The following is a 6,000-nucleotide window of genomic DNA, read 5'->3' on the forward strand; positions in this document are numbered from 1 at the left end:
TGATCCAAACTCATTAAATGTAGTACAGGCATATAAATAAACAAACAAACAAAAAATAAAATCCTAGTTGTAAAATCTAATTCTGAAATGAGAAACTTCCTTATAGCCCAGGGTTACAAATAATTAAGGGAGCATCCAATTCCATGTAAGGGAAAATTCATTCTTTCTGATTTTCTGTGTACTGGCACATTTGTAGCTCGCTAGTTTCATTTGCAGCAGGGATACTGAAGACACATTTCAAGGGCTCCTACCGATTTGAGAAATTTATTGTACCTTAAGGGCTGTCAGAGGAAATTTGCAAATTACTAGTCCAAATTATTTCAACAAGAAAACATACTGATATGTTCAGGTAATGGAAAGGGAAAAAAGATTAACATAAGTGTCATAAGAAAGCTTATTTTGCTGCATAAATCACAGGTAGTCAAGAAGTTTTGTAAGAAAGATGTTATGCTAAAATGCAAGAAAAAAATCTCTCTTGTACTTCCTTTCTTATTCAACGGAGAATAACCCTTTGATTTCAGTGTTAAAATATACACTCCCCTTCTTCTATACCACGAACAAGATTTTAAGCCACTTCTATCTTGTAATACTATTTCATGAGTGAGAAACCATTATTTTTCACCTTGCTACCTACAGATATATTTCTATACAAACAAAAATTTTAATTAAAATATCTGAAGTTTTAATAAATCCCTAAATCTATTAAAGTAGGGTATCCTGTGTAATCACTAATAGCAGGGATTATTAAATTCAGTTACATCTTAAAGAAAGAGTTATGTGATTAGTGCTTTCTTTATAAATCCCTATAGAAACGATATACTTAATTTATCATTAATATAGTCACATATAAAATGTACTGTTCAATACATGCAATTGAGAAAAAATTGTTTAATGTATCTTAAAAGCTGACACCTATTAGTGGAGGACCATGAGTTAGTTAAGAAAGCATCTGCTAATCTAATTAGGCATTTAAATTACTGGACCTAGACAGAGTCTGAAAAGTGAGGGTCAAGGCAAGGCGTTTCTATAAGAGCTGGAGTGCTTTGCTCACACAAATAGGAAACTCTCCCATCATTTCTACTTAGTCTAGTGTTTTTTTTAAAGGTGCTTCCTCAGGGAAATGGCACAAGTGGTGGTGATAATGGAGGCATTGGGGTGGTGGTAGTAATGGGGAAGGAGGAGGTGTGCTTTTGCAGACAGGAGATGGAATACAGTAGGAGGATACAAACAGCAGAGTGGAAAGAACTGTGGACCGTCAAAACGCCCAATTTCATTTTGTTTTCTGTTGTGTTGTCATTCAGAGTCCCATCATCTGTGATTTCAGTAATGCTTCCAGAGAACAAAACCTTGACTATTATATGTTGCAAGGTAAAGGATGTGCCTGTTCACTTTTCACATAATTCATGTTAAAGAATCCATGCAAAGTGACTGAGTCCCATGTGCAAATAGAAGCAAGGAGGAAGATACCAATCAAATTGAACAGAAAAAAGAAAAAAAAAAAAGAATACAGATTTGAGGATGATTTAAATAGCTTTAAGGGTTGCCACATCTCCCAGAGATGAGCGTGGATGTGGTACTTCCATCAAACATTAAATATCTCTTGAGTCATATACATTTCAAAGGATGTATTGCTATCAAGGTTACAAAACCACCTCCTAGTGGAGATACCCTCAGAACTTGTGTGTGTGTGTCTGTGTGTTTGTGTGTGTGTTGAACTAAAGAATCTTGAACTTTGGCAAATGTTTGGTTGATCCAAAATAAATGTTTTTAAAAATAATAGACTTTATTAATCTGACATGCTTAAAGCAATCATCTTAGTCTCTTAATATTTTGTAAGCAAACTTTTTTTAATTAGAAAGAAATGGCTATATCATTTTTTCCAATTCAGGGTAATGATGAAATTATATAACACATTTTATTCTAATATATTTAAATAATTTTTGGTAGTGCCTGGAAGCATGTATATAATAATTTAGAGTGAATTATCTGGTAAGATCTTGATGAGGCAAGCAGAATAAGTTCAACTACCTACTTAAAAAAGGGAAAAATCTGTTTGTAGTCTTTCTGAAGTACAGAAATGATTTGCTAAAAATAATTTTAATTGTTATTCTGTGATATACTGTTTGCACCAGATAAAAGTTGCTCATAACTTGTGCTCTTTACAATCTTTATGCAAAGAGCACTGGAAAGATATTATCTATTAAAATATTATTCTTAATATCTTATAATTAATAATATTGTGGCAATGATTAAAATATTGAATGCATTTTAAAGAGAACAAAATAACACATCACAGCATACTTAAAGAAGAGCTTTAAATAAAACATCAACGATTAATATAAATGAGCAAATAAATGTATTGTGCTCGTGGGGTAATTGTATTGTTTCCAGAAATTTCTGCATAGTATACTTGAGACAATTTTTGTTAGTTTAAACCAGCAATTTAAGATTGCTTCCATTCCCATGTTAGTTTGCATTAATAAACATCTGTGCACGAGGCACACTTGTAAGTACTGTAGGAAGTAAACCCCATCGCTCACTTCACACAATCACCAATCTGCTCTCTACATCCATGAGCTCATTTTTTGTTTTTTTTTTTTTAGACTCTACATACGAGATAATATTATTTATGTTTTTCTGTCTGACCAATTTTGCCTAGCATACTGCCCTCAAGTACCATCCATATTGTTGCAAATGGCACAATTTAATTTTTTTCGTGGCTGAAAAATATTTCATTGTATGTCTAGACCACATTTTCTTTATCTGTTCATGCATCAGTGAACATTTCGGTTCTTTTTATGTCTTGACTATTGTAAATATTATTGCAGGTATGACGGGGTTGCATGTGTCTTTTCAAATCAGTGTTTTTGTTTTCTTTGGATAGATATCCAGAGTGGAATTGCTGAATCTCATGGTAGTCCTATTTTTAATTTTTTAAGGAGTTTCCATACTGATTTTCATAGTGGCTGCACCAGTTCACATTCCCACCTACAATGCCCAGATTCCCTTTTCTCCACATCCTCAGCAACACTTGTTATTTCTTGTCCTTTTGGTAATGGTCATTCTAACCACTGTGAGGTGATAACTCATTGTGTTTTTGATGGCCTTTTCCTAATGAATCATGTTGTTAGCACCTTTTCATGTACCTGTTGGCCATCTGTATGTCTTCTTTGGGAAACATGTTTCCATATCTTTTTGAAAGTACCGAATTCATAAAAGTGATACTACTATGATAATCGATTGCTATAACACATACCACGTTACTGTGAATACACTAGTGGTTACTCTCATGAGTAAGTGCTCTAGGAAGTCACTGTTATATGAAGTAATAAGAAAAAGGCCTGTGGAGGAGGGAGGATTTAGGTAGGTCATAAATAAGTTATGCAGTGATTGTGAAAGGAGTTGTAATAGGAATACCAAATGAATGTAATATTATGACAAAGTGAAAAGGTGAGCATGTTGCATCACTGGAAATAAGAGACTTGAGTTCTAGTTGCAGCCCATGGTTCAAGATGTGTGCACTTAGTAAGTTACTAAAACTTCTTGAGCTTCAGAATATTTTTATAGCTTCTTATGCTATTTTATCTTTTTAATATCTGAATGTAAGAAAAGTCACATTTCTTTGTTTATCCAAATAAAATTATAATTAGGCTTTTAGCCTCTTATCTACCAGTTTGGTAGAATGTTTGCTTTCAGGCAGTTTTTTTTAATTCCTCCACTTTGGAATAAGATAGATTTAAATCTAATTTCTTCTTCTGTCCTTATTAATATACAGTACCAGTTAAGTTACTTAAACCCTTAAGTCTTAGTAATGTCATCTAGAAAATGGAGATCAAAATAGCTGCCTTCTAGGGTTTTTGCAACTTTTAATATGGAATGGAGAAGTGAACTGCTTATGTAGTATCTGTTATCCAGTAAATGTTCAATATATTTTAATTAAATTTTTGAAGAGTAAGATTTTTATTGTATCATTTCAATAAGAAAGGGGATTTTTTTTTCTAACTTATTCTCAGCTTGGAATTTTGAAAAAATCACTTGTATAATATAGTGCTTTTTTCATTTTCTTTGTTAAGAAGATTGATTTTATTGTGATATAAAAGCATAATATTGGATCCTTCATTTGTCTTTAAAAGATCAGAAAAATATTTCTGTATCAATGTTACCACAAATTAATTGCCTTATCTATAGTCTATCCAAATGTGTTACAATCTTGACATTTCAAATGAGAAAACTACATAGTTTTGAGTCATATTTTTCACATTTAATGCTGTTTTAAACAACTGGCCTTTGACTCGTGCTGGTAAAACTTCTGTTGCAGTAGGACTTTCATCTCCTTGGGATCTGCTGTCATAAACCAAGAGCTCTATGACCTTGGTAAAACACTTCCTCCACTCCATTCCTGCCACCCTTTCCTGGTCCTTTACAGTTCAGTGAGGGTCACTGTCTCATGAATTAAGTGGCCTTATTTTAAAATGGTGCTTGGCCATTCATATACTCTCTCAAAGAGACAGGAAAATATAATTGCTCTTATTGTATACAGTGTGCCCTATGTTAAGATGTAGAGTGATCATTGGTAGTCATTTGATTGGTTTTCAAGGAGAAAAGTAAGCTGATTGAGAAGAAGGGTAGGGAGGGAGTTGGAGCAGATAATTCAGAGAGAAGCAAACTACAGACCTTGCTGATAGAGACTGATGGCTAATCAGAGACTATAGGCAGGTGTGTACGTTTTTTAAAAGGACAGCAAAATCTTTGATGTTCTTCCCGTTGAGAAGTGGGATTAATGCCCCCTCCCTGTGAACCTGGGTAGACTTTTAACTGCTGGGACTGTAGCACGGTATGGCAGGAGTGATGCTATGTGACCTCTGAGGATGGATAATGAAAGGCGGTGCAAGTTTCTCCTTGGTCACTGGAATATTCAGATTGAGAGCCATGGGATACCACGTAGGAAGACAGAGTATCCTAAGACCACCGTGCTGTGAGGATCCAGAACACGTATTGGCCAACTCTAGGTTCTCCGGTTGGCAGTCTTTATCTTTAGGTCATTCCAGCTCAGGTGCCAGACAGATAAGCGAAGGGGCCTCCTGTTAATACAAAACTGTAGCCATCGTGTTACCACTAGTCTTCAAGTCTTAAAGCTCAAGTCCCAGACGCTGTGGGGCAAAGACAGTCAGCCTCTGCTGCACCAAGTTCCTTATCCATAGAATACAGGAATATATATATATATATGTATTTTTTTTTAAGGCTGTAGTTTTAAATCATTACATTATGGAGTAGTTTGCTTCTGAGAATAATATTAATTAGTTACTTTGTGTTCCTATTTTAGAATCACAGACTCTGTACAAGCTTACAAAATACCACTTTCTAAAACTGAGTTTCTACATGAGAAAGTTCCTTTAACTTGTGTTAAACTGCAGTCTGCTATTGATAAATGACCTTCACATTTTTTGTCTGTAAAATATTTCATTTTGCTTCCATTCTTGGAAAAAATATTTTATCTGATATAGAATGTTAGTATTTTTACTTGTTTATTTTTTACGCATGACTTTAAAGTGTCACTTCCTTGTCTTCTGGCATGCATAATGTTTGATAAGAAGTTGGCTGTAATTCTTTTTTGAAATTCCGGTATGTGATGTATCACTTTTCTGTGGCTGCTTTTAATACTTTTAATCATTGGGATTTTTTTTAATCTGATTATGGTGTTTCTTGTGGTTCTATTCATATTTCTTCTGCTTGGGAATCATTGAGATTTTGGATATGTTATAAAATTGACGATTTCTCTTTTTAACACTATTTTTCAAAAATGTTTATGCTATTCCTGGGTGTTTTTTCTTTGTGTTAATTTTGTGCTTGCTAACAGGTTTGAGATTTTTTTTTAGAGGGGAGGTCTTATATTTTTCCTAAAATTGGAAAAAATATAGCTATTATTTTTCAAGTATCTTTTCTTTCTCCTCTTACTTTTCTCCTTCTCACTTGTATCTTAGAACCCTTGATGTTGTCCAG

This window comes from Camelus dromedarius, chromosome 2 (genome assembly GCF_036321535.1).
Source record: "Camelus dromedarius isolate mCamDro1 chromosome 2, mCamDro1.pat, whole genome shotgun sequence".
NCBI classification, from domain to species: Eukaryota; Metazoa; Chordata; class Mammalia; order Artiodactyla; family Camelidae; genus Camelus; species Camelus dromedarius.